Source organism: Camelus ferus, chromosome 9, assembly GCF_009834535.1.
Source record: "Camelus ferus isolate YT-003-E chromosome 9, BCGSAC_Cfer_1.0, whole genome shotgun sequence".
Taxonomy (NCBI): domain Eukaryota; kingdom Metazoa; phylum Chordata; class Mammalia; order Artiodactyla; family Camelidae; genus Camelus; species Camelus ferus.
In genome coordinates this window covers 37,480,385-37,494,637 of record NC_045704.1, presented here as the reverse complement: position 1 = coordinate 37,494,637, position 14,253 = coordinate 37,480,385, and the positions used below count along the sequence as shown (strand labels likewise).

General features: G+C 40.2%; 1 pseudogene; it reads left to right on the top strand.

Annotated features, from left to right (window-relative positions):
* The first annotated feature begins 5,069 nt into the window (after window positions 1–5,069).
* LOC102503641 lies at window positions 5,070–11,412 on the top strand (annotated as a pseudogene).
* The last annotated feature ends 2,841 nt before the right edge of the window (window positions 11,413–14,253 follow it).

Sequence of the window (14,253 nt, the reverse complement as noted above, 5' to 3'; positions counted from 1 at the left end):
ATTATGTAAATTCAGATTAACTTGGACAAATGTGGAGAGATACTGGCAAGAATCATAAGCGTTTATAAACAATACAATAACCAAGGCAGACTAAGTTTTAAAAGTAATTTTTACACCTATGTACGTTTAAAGACTCTTTAAAGACTGATGGGGTGCAGGGTATAGCTCAGTGTAGAGCACATACTTAGCATGCATGAGGTCCTGGGTTCAATCCCCAGTACCTCCACAAAAAAAAAGAAAAAAAAAGATGTATTTCAAATAAATTAAAAAAAAAAAAGACTTATGGTCTTCCCTATCACAGCTTAGCTCTGGCTTTTTCTAATGGGGCTTAACCATGTGACACAGACTTCATTTCTGAGCAAGACATGCTGTGATGTGTTTTGAGTCAGCACTGCAAATGCTAGTCAAGCTTTTATATCAACACTCCTCCTCCCCCAGCATCTGAAGATGACTGAGAATAAGCCTTTTAACAACTTGCAAGAAATCACTTTTAGAAAGAAAAACAGCAAAAAAAAGAATAAAAATAATACAAATTTATGACCTTGGCTTTCCAAATTTTCCTGCACCCTTCTTGTTTGAACCATGTCCCTTGGGTCTCTCTGCACAAAGGGGAATGTTTCTTTCCTCTGTATGACTAAGATACTTGCATTTCTCTCCACTCCCAGCCCCAGTAGGATATCAATTTGTGACCAACAGAGAGAACAGATCATGGAGAAATGGGCTGTTTTTCCACGTAGCATGTTTCCCCACGACTGCCTTTTTCCTGGTCCAGGAGAAAAGTTTCCATGACAACCAAGTCACTAACATTCACTCCCCACTAGCTGACTTGTTTGCCTCCCAAATGATCAGCTGGATATTGTGTTAAAATTATTTTACAGAGACTGGCTAATCTGAAGGGATTATTTGTCTGTTTATCTTTGAGAAACTGGCTTCTTGGTGAAACTTCTTAAGTGGGCCTAACTTCTTTTTCTCATCCTTTAAAAGCATAATCTCAACTAAACAGAAGAAGCTTTAGCCAATGTTAGACAATCATCTCACAGGAAATGAAGTAGGAGCGTGAGCCTTCCTTCCCTGTGAAGGGCATGTAAGTGCTTTGAGGGCAGAACTAAACTTTATTTTTCTTTGCCTCCTCATGTGCCTGACACATGGTCTGGCAGGTGGTATACATAAAACAAATGTCAAACATCTCATTACCCAAGCTTCTCCAAACAGAGTATTTATGTTTAGGTTGATGGGTTGAGGCAGAAACAACCTCCTAGTAATGTAATAATCTTTCTTTTAAAAATGTTTATGAAAAAGGTAAGACGCTTACAGTGAAGTGTTAGTACACACCAATTGGTAAGACTGTGCCTACAAGAAAAACTGGAAGGAAATAGACTAAAATATTTACAATTGTTCTGTGTAGTAGATAGACATAATGAGAGTATTTCTTCTGATTTTTCTCAATTTAATTTTTTTTCTTCTTTGTTAACTAAACATACTTTTCTACTGAGTATTTTCTTGGTCCTTTCAGAGCTGCTATAACAAGCAGTTTATATAAAACAAACATTTATTTCTCACAGTTCTGGAGGCTAGGAATTTCAAGATCAAGGTACCAGTGTGATTGCATTTTGGTGAGGGCTTTCTTCCTGGTTCACAGCTGGCCCCTTCTCATTTTGTCTTCACATGGTGGAAGGGGTGAGGGATCTCTGTGGGGCCTCTTTTATAAAAACAGTAATCCCATTCAAGAGTGCTCCACCCTCGTGACCTAAGGGCCTCCCAGGGTAATACCATCACGTCAGGCATTAGGATTCCACCATAAGAATTTGGGGGAGCCACAAACATCCAGATCACAGCAGGTATCTACTATGTTCAAGGCACTGTACTCTCCCCCAAAACAGAAAAATTAACAAATCTCTCTCATATTCAGAGCCATGAAGGGAAGAGGGGAACAGAAGCTAGGAAGACCAGTAAAGAAGTTGCTCTAGTACTCTTGGCAGGAAAAGGTGCTAGCCCAAACCAAAGTTGGGAGAATGAATAAAGGAAGGAAAAAGGAAAATGGAGACTTCGGAGGAAGAAATGATGAGACTCAGAGAGTCATTAAACATGGGGTTAACATAAAGGAAGGGATCAAGGGAAAGCTCAAATGTCTGACTTTAGCAAATAGGCAGAGGAAATATGACCATCAGAGCAGGAGGCTTTAGTGATTTCTAGATAAGTTGAATTTGATCTGTTAAATCACTTAAATGGGACACTTAAATGGGTATATAAAGCTAGCAGTTCAATGTGTAGCTAAGGGGGTGTTTGGTGTGTGTGTGTGTGTGTGTGTGTGTGTGCAGGAGTAATAGAGAAAAAGAGCAGTGTACCTCCCTTACAGTCATATCTAGTATTTGGAAAATTTTTTTGGGCCTCAATAGTACAATACCACTCAGCACTTAGGAGACAGTCTGCTGTCTTAGAGAGAACAAAGCGTTCAAGTCAGGCACACCTCAGCTTCTAGCTCAACTCCACTACTTACCTGCTAAAAAGACTTGGGCAAGTTAGTATATTTGAGCCTCACTCCCCCTCATCGAAAATGGGACTGCTAATCACACTTTACAGAGTTGTCCTAAGGCTTAAATGAAGTTATGTATGTAAAAGCATTCGGCACACAATAGCCCTTCAGTTTTTCTTCAGTTACCAGACTCAAACAGTTGCTAGTGGCCTTTGCATTCTTTCTTCCCCTGCCCCCGCCAGTACCTCCTGACTCCCGTTTCCACTTTAAATTCTATACTGTTAAATAAAGCATTATTTCAATTACCTGATAAAGATAAAAATCCTGCCCCCGTGCCCCTGTCTTCCCTTTGTACTGTCTGGTTCTGCACGTGTTGTAATCCTCTCCTGGCCTCGTCTACATCTAATTTACTTCCTTTCAGTTGAATATTATCGCAAGTCATGAATTGTTCTCACTTCTTGTTTACCGCAAACAGATAACCATTATCTCCAATGGGCCTGCTTGGTTTTATCTTAGGTGGTTCACATTCTGCAACTTTTTAATTATTTCATTTTATTTCTCTACATTAGGTTGTTTCTCTTCTGCACTGATACTTGGATAAAGAGACGAAGACAAATTCGTAATTTAATACACCTTTTCAAACATATTACCGCTGGAAACAAGCTGAGGCCCTTAAAATTCGTTTTGATTGTAAAGTTCAATGACCATATCAAAATTCTTTGGCTGGAGAAAACAAAGACTTTCAGATTCCCCATTACAGGGAGCTAAGTTCATTTCAGCAAGAGGGCTCCTTCATTTGAGAGGTTACACAGGGCAGCTGGAGCCTGCGGGAAGCAAGGGTAGGTGTCAGGCCAAATCTAGGATGGAGAACTATGACCAGTGAAGAGAAAGCAGTTGCTTTATTCAAGGGAAAGGCATTAGGATGAAGAAAAAAAGGGAACCAATACACTGGAATTTGGTAAACATAAGAATAGATGGAGAGGGTCTGGGTCTTAAACTGTGAGCACAGGGCAGGAGTATTTTAAGTACCCCCCACTTTGGGAATGATGGTCAGATATCTGAAAATAATACAAGTCAGACTGTAGTAGATAAGGACAGGTCCTTTTTTTCTTATCCTGAGTGTGGGTTTTTTCCCTTCAGTTGACCTGAAACAAACAGACTGCCTGATATTCCCCCAGCAAAGACGGGTTTATTCGAGATCAGCAGAGAACTGCAATTCAGGGTCTGCAACCACCGCGAGCCGCGTGCAAGTCCCCCGCAGCAAGCGGGGAACACTTTTATAGAGGGGAGAAAGAAGCTGGGAGGGCTACAGGGAACAGAGTCCGTGGCTTTCATTGTCTGAGTCTTTGCCAGGAAAGAAGAGGAGTCTTTCTCCTCCCTATTGACTTAGTTCTCCTCACAGGTTGTAAGAGCTCCCCCAACCCTAACAGACGTTACTGTTCATTGATTTTTCACAATTCCCAGCCAAGGAAATTACACTAGCGCATATAGAAGATTGCCCCAACAGACAGCCTGCATTTTACCCTTACCTGCCTCACACTTCACTTCACCTTCCCATCCCCTCAACTCTCCACTTCTCTCTCTCAACTCTCCACTTCTCTCTCTCAACTCTCCAGTTTCCACGTCCCACCCCCTACAACATGGACCTAAACAATTTAGTTTTCCCCTTCTCTGCGTTGATCGCTCTGACTACAAATTTCATTTATTCCTCTCCACAGTTATAGACCCCAAACATCTCTCTGCTGATTAAGAGATCTAAAAGGAAACATAAAGACAGAAACAGCAACCTCCTTCTCCTCCTCGTTAACCATGAAAATCGAACAATGGAACTGAGAAGAAAGGGGACTCTGCATCTCCTAAGCGTCATCTGAATGCCCAGCACTTAGATACTTGACATGCCTTATCCCCCTGAATCCTCGCTATGCTTCAGTTTTACAGCTGGGGAGACTGAAATTCCCTAAAGTAACAAAGCTGGTGGATGGAAGAGTTGGGATTTAGACACTGGTCATTCTGACTCCAAACTCCATTTTTGACCAATCCTAATTTACGAATTGTGCTTTGGTGGTGCAGTATTAATGATTTCTCCCCAATGTCCTCCATCACCTAGCGATTCCTCCTCTCGCGCAGTGTCTTTCTGGCCCACCATAAGCACAAAGGGAACTAGGGAATCACACTAGAAAGCAAACAGCTCCCAACCTCTTTATTCACAATTCTGGGTCTCTGGGTTGCTTTGCTTTTTTTGCAAATACAGTGAAATATAATGTATTTTTGTGATGTTAATATTAGAGTGGCATTTAGAGACCCAAAACCTGACACTCAGCTTTAAAATCCTATCATGAGATAAATATCCCTCTTGTGTGCCAGAAGGAAAAAAAATCAAAATGAAAAGGCAATACATTTAATAATCATCCAAATGAACAGGAATGAAAGGAGCTGCGTGGCTGGTTTGATGCCAGGTCACCTCTGCCCTGTCTTCAGCTGTTTATTCAATCCAAGGGCCTCACTTCCTGCTTGATATGCGTGCCATGAGCTGCCAGTGTCAGACATCCTGAAATAAATTACCAAATGGACTCCTGGCAAACTTCTTGTTCTCGTTATGAATTTTGAGACGTATAAAGAACCTTCTGTGGACCACAGTGGAGTCCTTTCAGATATGCTGAGAAAAGGTCAGCTATCTTCTTTCGGGGGATGTGTCTCCTAGAGCCCAAGAGCAGTGAGCGGTAATGAGACCTTCCATGTTTATAACTCCTTTTGCAACCTGGTTCAGAGAAAAGATCATGGGCTTTGGCGTCAAAAAGATTTGGGTTCAAGTCTGAGCTCTGCCACCTACTCTAACTGCAACCTCCCAATGTATGCAACTTTAATACATATATATTACACATAATATAATGACATGTATCCACCATTAGAGTATCATACAGAATAGTTTCACTGCCCTAAAAAATCCTCTGTCCTCTGCCTATTCACCCCTCTCCCCCAACCCCATCCTGTCCACAATTGATCTTTTTTTACTATCTCCACTGTTTTGTCTTTTCCATAATGTCATATAGTTGAATCATATAGCTTGTAGCCTTTTCAGATTGGCTTCTTTCATTTAGTAATACGCACCTAAGGTTGCCCCGTGACATGATAGCCCATTTCCTTTTATGTGAACCCACTGTTCACAATGGTGAACATCTTTAAACAGAAAAGCCCAACTGAGATTTACCACATCAGAGTGTTTGCATCTATTTTAACCAGGTCCTCAAGGTGATTCTGATGCACATCTGGACTAGATAATTGTAAAGATTTCTCCTGGCTTTAAAAAGCACATGCATTAATGCCTGCCTATATTTATGTTGACTCTTCCTTTGAGGGAAAAAAAAATATTCATTTCTCTAAGATGGGCAAGTCTATGTTCCATCCCAGCATCCTCCACTTAGTCGGTGAGTCCTATTATGGGGAGAATAAAGGAGAATCTGGGCAGGGTGATTTCTCCCCTAACAGAGAAAGTTTTGCCTTCAGTTCTTGATCAGTTGGGAAGGAGGGAAAAGAGAAAGGTAACTTTTCAAGACAAAGTGGTAGAAAACAGAAGAAGTACTAAGACACCTGACATCCTTGTTTTTGACAACATGATAGGCACTCTAGAGAAACTGTCTTAACTTTATTTCTGTAGGAGCTAATATTTACTCATTTAAAGATACGGAAACCAAGAGCAGAGACTTGAAGTAACATTTGCAGATGAGAGACTTGGGATTCAGTCTAACGTCTGCCTGTCTTCTTGTACTACTTACCATTTTATCGAATCCAATACAGATTGTAAGATTTCTGAGAATAAGGACCACGTGTGTCCATTTTGACCCAAGTGCTTGAGAGATACAAGGTACACAATAAATATTTATGAAATATGTCTTAAATGAATAACTGTCAGAAATGCTGCCTCCTTTTTGCTAGGTTAACCTCAGTAGAAAATGGAGGAAATCTAGTTAATGTTCTTGTAATTTTTATGCAGTTCATTTTTAAAATACTTTTTGATAACACAGGCCTCAGACAGAGACATCTCTTAAAGCTGTAGATGATTCAATAAAGCTTGTTAAACCCCAGATTCATAATCACAGCAGGCAATGGTGGTTCATTTCCGAAGCTCAACCTGACATACTTTTTGATCAAGGAGAGCCAAGCTACTGGTGCCTGTGACTGATCACCTTTCCAGAAGAACCACAGATCCCATTTGACTGTGCCTCAAACACATTTACAGCTTCTTTAGACTAAGCATCAATTTCCTCAATGTTAAAAAAACAAAACAACAAAACAAAACAAAAAAAAACAGTCGACAATGAATAAAGATAAGGGTTTGCTTCTAACTACATAGTGTTTCTTTACAAATCCTCTGCAAGGGCTCCTAATGACATATAGCTCATATTGTAGTCATAGAATGAGCTGCATTTGCCCCTGGGCCTTCTCAGTCTAGTAACACATTAGACATTTGGGATGTGCATTAATTCTCTCATACGATTCACCACCTTATATTTCCAGAGAGCTAGTAGCTCAGTGCTAATGAGGTCAAGGTCCCAGGTTTGATTTCTCGTGGGCACAAATGATTATCTTGTTTAGACACATGAATATCACTGAACCTTGACAGCTCTATTTTTACTTCATGGACAGATTCGAATAGAGTAAAGAGGATCATTTCAACCTCTGGGTCTCAATATCCTACTCTATAAAATGAGAATAATAATAATAGATCCTGATTACCTATCTTGTAATATCCAAAGACGTATCTAAGAAAATAATGTATATAAATGTACATAGTAAGCATTATAGGAATAAAGGAGGGAGGAAGGAAAAGAGAGGAGGAGGGAGGGAAAAGGTAAGGAAAAGCTTTGGTAAGGTGGTATGAATAGAGTATCATAGTGGCCGTTCATGGTTTATTCCTACCTAATGTCCAGCTGCCATTTTTATAATAATAGAAACCAACAGCTCTCAAGGAGCTACCCCTTTCCACTTTGTGTTTATGTGGCTTGATACATACGCTAGATCTGGAGATGGGGCAGTATCACAGGTCTCACCAATCAACTTAGGTTCATTTTTTGGCCACAGTGGTTTTTTCAGGATTGAAATAGGCCCAACTCAATCCAAAGTCAATTTCAAGACTTTTCCAAAGCAACTGGACAAGGGGCTTTCTCCACAGACTTGGAAAGTGAAAAAGTGAGTTGGCACTGTCTTGGAACCATGCCTGAAAATAAAACCAAAAAGAATTACAGAATCTAGATATGTAGAGAACTCACTCTTGATGAGATTATTTGAGCACCTGGATCTAGCTATACCTGAAGCTAATATTTCAAATCATCAGCCTCCAAATTTCCCTTTTTTATTCAAAGCCAGTTTAGAGTTTGGTTTCTATCACTGAGACTAAAAGAGTCCTGATTAACACATTTACAGAAAGTTGGAAAGAGGTTTAAATACCTCAGCCCTGACATTGCACATCTTTCAGCCTATGCATGGAAAAAGAAAGAACAAAAGTTACACACAGAACTCATTTAAATCTTGACTCTACTAAGTACTAGTGTCAAGCAAATTACTTAATCTCTCTGAGCCTTGTCTTTACATACCTAAAATGAAGAGGCAGTTAACTACCATGTGGGATTACATAGCCAATTAAATATAATGAAATATGATAAGAGATGGCACATACTCCATACACTACTTCCTATATTCCTAATTGCCTCCTAGAAATCCAGAGATGAGAGGAAACTGGACAAGATCTCAGACTGTGCCCTTGAGGCTATAAGCTCACATTGCAAGTTCCAGGATCAGTTTTCCATTCACTTGGGTTCCATTGCAGTATGACTAACTAGATTACTATCTCCAACCAGCTGCAGTTATTATTTCATTCTCCATAAAAGCTTTCATCAGCATAAGGAGTTTTTAAATGAGGATGGGGTGAGGTTCTGCAGCAGAGAGAATATCTCAGGCAGTTGGAAGCACAGTGAGATGGAAAAAAGAAATACTGTGTCTAGTCTCATTCTCTGGAGAGCTTTGTAAAAGCAGGCATTTGTTAGTGAAGGTACCGATTTGGTCTTTTTTTTAATAATTTAGTCCAAAAACAAACAAGGAAATCCTGAACAATTCAGGAGGCATAGAGTATTAAAAGAAGAAGAAGGAGGAAGAGGAAGAAGATAAGAAGAAGGAGAAAGAGAAGAAGAAAGAAAAGAAAGGAAGGCAATGAGAACCCACACATATTAAAAGAGAGATCAAACTCAAAGAACATAGCTCCAAATTTCTGTGCTTTGCCTGATTTCAAGTCCACTGTTCTCAATCTCCACCAGTGCCTTCCTAGCCCAAGCCATCATCCTTGTCCTCTTGACCTTGGAGCTGGTGTCTGGCAACCTGACAATCTATGTACCTAAGAGCATTCAGAATGGTCTTAACAAAAGCAAAAAAATAACAAGTCAGATCATCTCCTACTTAAAATGACCCAATAGCTCTGGAAAATATGTTGCCAACTTCTTAAAAAAAAAAAAACAAAAAACTAAACATGCAAGTACCATATGACCCAGAAATCACACTCTTAGGCATTTATCCAAGAGAAATGAAAATTTACATTCACACATAAACCTGTATGCAAGTGTTCATAGCAGCTTTATTCATAATAGCCAAAAAAACCAGAAACAACTCAGTGGGTGATAGTTAAATAAACTGTGGTATATGCAAAACAAACTCAGCAATGAAAAGAAACTATTGATACATGTATATTGATACCAATTGATGTTGGAAAAAAGCCAATCCCAAAAGGTGACATACTGTAAATTTCATACATTTTTTTAAATGACAAGATTATAGAAATGGAGAACAGATTAGTGATTGCCAGGGGTTAGGGCTGAAGATGTAGGTAAAGGGACATGCATGTGACCATAAAAGAGCAACAAAAAGGCTCCTTATGGTGATGGAACTGTTTTGTATCTTGATTGTAGTGATGGATACATGACGCTACACAAGTGATAAGATTGCATAGAACTAAATACACACACACACACACAAATGAGTACAAATAAAACTGGGGAGATCGCAATAAAATCAGTGGATTATACTGATGTCGATAGGCTGGTTGTGATATTGCACTACAATGCTGCAAGATGCTAACATTCAGAAAAACTGAGTAAAGTATATTCAGGGTCTCTAGGTACTATTTCTTACCACTATATGTGATTTTACAATTATCTCATAGGGAGAGATTTGATTTTTTAAAAATCACTCAGTATTTTCCCATCACAGTAAGAATAACATTGCAGATCAGTAGGAGCATAGAGCTGATCCCAGAGAGCCCTGAGCAGCCCCAGCACCACCACCACCATGCCTGGTTACCATGACACCTCGGGAGGAGCCTCAGCTACAGCTGTAGGTCCCAGTCACCATGCCTGCAACCACCGCTAGCAGCATGGCTGAGATCCAGCAGCCGGGCCCTCAGCACAGGGAGCAGCGGCCCCTGCCTTCAGGGACAAGAAGGTCATTACACCAAAGGGTTTGGGAATAGCCAAATGGTTCAGTGTAAGAAACAGATGTGATAACAATAAATGTTGGAGGGAGTGTGGAGAAAAGGGAACCCTCCTACACTGCTGGTGGGAATGTAATTTCGTACAGCCATTATAGAAAACATTACGGAAATTCCTTAAAAAACTAAAAATAGACTTACCCTATGATCCAGCAATTCCACTCCTGGGTATATATCTGGAGGGAATTCTAATTCCAAAAGGTGTATCACTCCAATGTTCACAGGAGCACTATTTACACTAGCCAAAACATGGAAACAGCCTAAATGTTCATCAACGAATGAATGGATAAAGAAGCTGTGGTAACTATATACAATGGAATACTACTCGGCCATAAAGAGGAATAAAATAATGCCATTTGCAGCAACATGGATGGACCTGAAAATCATCATACTAAGTGAAGTAAGCCAGAAAGTGAAAGAAAAATACCATATGATATCACTTATATGTGGAATCTAAAAAAGAATACAAATGAACTTACTTACAAAACAGAGACAGACTCACTGACATAGAAAACAAACTTATGGCTATCAGCGAGGACACGGAGGGTGGAGGGATAAATTGGGAGTTTGAGATTTGCAGATACTAACTACTATATATATATATATAGATAGATATAGATATAGATCAAACAACAAGGTCCTACTGTATAGCACAGGGAACTATATTCAATACTTGTAATAGCCTATACTGAAAAAGAATATGAAAAGAAAGATATATATATATCCATATATATATATGGATAACTGAGTCACCAGAAATTAACACAACATTGTAAACTGACTATACTTCTATTTTAAAAAAGAAAGAAAAGAAAAAAACAGTTGTGGTTTCATCAACAGAAATGACACCAAGGAAGATGCATTTGTACACCAGACTGCCATAAAGAAGAATAACCCCAGAAAGTACCTTCACAGTGTAGGAGATGGAGAAATGGTGGAGTCTGACATTGTTAAGAAGAAAAGAAGGCGGAGGCAGCAAATGTCGCAGGCCCCGTTGGAGTTCCAAGGCAGGGCAGTCAATATGCTGCAGACCGTATCCATGATAGACACACTCCACATCGTGGGGTCCTCCAAGCAATTATCAGCAGAATTACCAGACTAGTGAGAGTGGGAGAAAAATGTGGGATGGGATAGCACTTGCAAAGACCCTGCTGCAGGTGGTGGGCCCACATTACTCCTTGTGTAGGGGCGTGGGCCACAGTATTTCAACCCTCCCATGCACGGAGCAGGGACGGAGGGTGCTGACAACCAAGGTGCAGAACAAGGTAGACCCATGAGACAGAGTATGCACCAGGTTAGAGACCACGATTCCACAGGGGCCCTCCTAGCCAGACAGCCTAGAGGAGGCAATAAGGGAGACTGTCACTCAGTTCCCAGCCTGTTACCTTCGCAGGGGCGTTTTTCCTGACCACACATTCAGAGGTACCCAGCCACCCTGTTACATCACCCTATATTAATTACATCACGGTATCTACAATCTTTTTGTTTATTTTTTCATATTGTTTATATTTGTTTCTCTCCGCTAGGAAGTAGGCTCAGTGTACACACTGACCTCCCTGGGTGTCAGGTTCTAGGCGATACTCTGTAGAGATAATAGATGAAAGAACCTAGTCTGAAACATCCATGTGGTCCCTAATGACTCTAGCTAAAAGGCCCAGCACAAAGAGGCATCATCTGAGCGACCTGAGAGACGGGCTGGACAACCTGAGCAGAGTGGCCAGAGCTCAGAGAATTCCATCTTAGAGAGGACAACCACTGGGCAAATAATGTAATCAGAGATCAACCCTGATTCTGAAACAGGTCCATTTTTATCTGTATCATTTACTGGGCTTCTCTGATCAACCCATGATCCCACAGTCAAAAAGCATTTGAAGCTACTGTGTGTAAGGCAGACCCAGATCTTGGGCTAACTTAACAGCAAAAGATCTTGAAAACATTTCATCATTTCAAGACAATATTGGCTTTAAACCTTTCCCACTTCTGTCTTTAAGAAACAGATAAATAGAAGCAATGCACTGACATTCTCATTTTCAAGTCCCCAGTGGGTTTCATTGTCACAGTCACCTGGGGTTATCAAGTTGCTTCCTTAACAATTGCTGGTCAGGCTAGGCCCGGAACAGGCTATTGCATGCTTCGCACATCCCACTCCAATTGGAACAGAGCTGTCTCATTCTTCAGAACAGAACAAAAGCTGGTATGGATTTCTCCATGAGCAACAGTATTTAACTCTTGTGCTTTCAGTCTAAGGGGGCCTGGAAGCTTCAGGTATTTTTCTCGGAAGAGAGTGGGTATCCCTCATTGCCTTGGAATGGGGATGTTTGTTCCCATCGTTTCTTAGAACTGTAACGTGAAGCACCAATCATGAGCTGAAAGGCCCTACTCTAAGAAAGCAGTATGCCGGGTATTTATCAAGTTTTCATTTTCACTCTCACCTCCCATCATGCCTTAATCTTTACCAGGATTGGCCATTCTGATTCACTAATTGACCAGGTAAAATTCAGGGGGGAAATGGTAACCTCTCAGATATGTATAGGGTTCCAAAGTTAACGTAGGACATTCTGGTCCATTCTCTGATATGGTCCTCCCAGCAGCCCTGTGATAGAGAGATGGCAGTGATTTTCATGCCCATTTTACAGATGAGAAAATTGATACAATTTCCTCGTTTGTGGGGCTCCAGCCAGCCTATTGTGCTTCTCATAAAAACCATATGGCTTTTCTTCTCCTGACATGAAGAGTTATTTGAGCCAAAATGATCAGAATGATTGTTTCCCTTAATCAGAGCCAACTTTAACCCATATTTGGTAAAATTTATGTGGAGAAAGGCCCTGATCTTGGCATAAATCGCTATTGGCCTCAACAGTTTGTTCCTCCATCCCAACGATTTTATCGGTATTGGGAAACATCTGTCAGCTTCCCCTGATACAGAAGTTATACAGTTTGCTCATGAATAATACCATATGGCAAAAAGAATAATAATGATAAATCATTTATTTAAGATTTCTTACCCTATATTTCCACACACGTCATGTTATTTAACCTTCACAACAGAGTGAAGTAAGTATTGGTAGCTTATTTTACAGAAGAATCAAAGAAATTGAAGAGCACATAATTAGTTAAATCATGTAAGATGGCACACCGAATAAAGGACAGATCTGAATGCAAGCAGTTTTACTGGCCTCTAAAATCTGGTCTCTTATCACCATCATATAATGCTTCTCAGGCAGAGAGGTTGAGAAGGAAGTACCTGTGTGTCCAGAAAGGAGAGTGTCCAATTCTTCCCTCTTTTCAAAAATACACATTGAACATCTGTTATATGCCAGAGAGTTAGTCTGCACACTGGGGCCAGAGCAGTGAAAAAACAAAGGCCCCACCTTCCTGAAGGTGATCCTCTAAATGCAAACATCCATGGCTTATAAATGATTATAAAATGATTATTATTCCTTACCATCTACTCCCCCCACAAAAAGAAAATACGATCTCCTTATACACATAGCACAAAATGAGAAATTTTACCTCTAGTAATAGTTAAATGTGAAGGAGGTGGTTCTTGATCTTTTTATTTCAAGGTGCTAGTTAAACATCTGGGTCATCACTCCATTCATGACTGTGACACAGACAAAGCGGGCTGCGTTTTCTGCACAATTCCCTGCATGTTAGCTGTATCTTAGTTGCTTTTTCTCTTTCCCAAGGAAGCACAGCAGAATGCAAGAAAGTATTCTGTTACTATAGGATAACTATGATTTGATAGGTAATTATTTGCAAACGTTAGTACTTAAACTATGAATGGTAACAAATTACTCGTGACCCACCTTACAAGTGAGGTAAATACTGAGCTATTGTATTCTGGGCCAAGTTTTTAATCACCAGGATTCCTGTCTTTGGGAAAGGAATGACTTACAAAATCATCATAAACCATACATATTTTACCATGGATCTACCTGTTGGCTATCCTATGTGTTGGCTGCTGGGCTGAAAATGTATGTAGCTTTCAGGATAATTTTTTTTTTAATTCCTCAGCCTAGCACACAGTAGCAATCAATGTGAGAGGTCAGAAATGGCCTTCCAAATAGGGAAGGAGAAGAGGGAATCAGAAGGCATGGAAAACCCTCCTCCAACCTTACAAATATGCCTTCAGCCAGCCTCATATATGGTTCATACCAGAAAGGCACATGATAGTCATTACTGAGATTCATCTAGGCTCCATCTTTATTGTCTCCAGGATGTGGGAATCAAACATCTTAAATGAGGC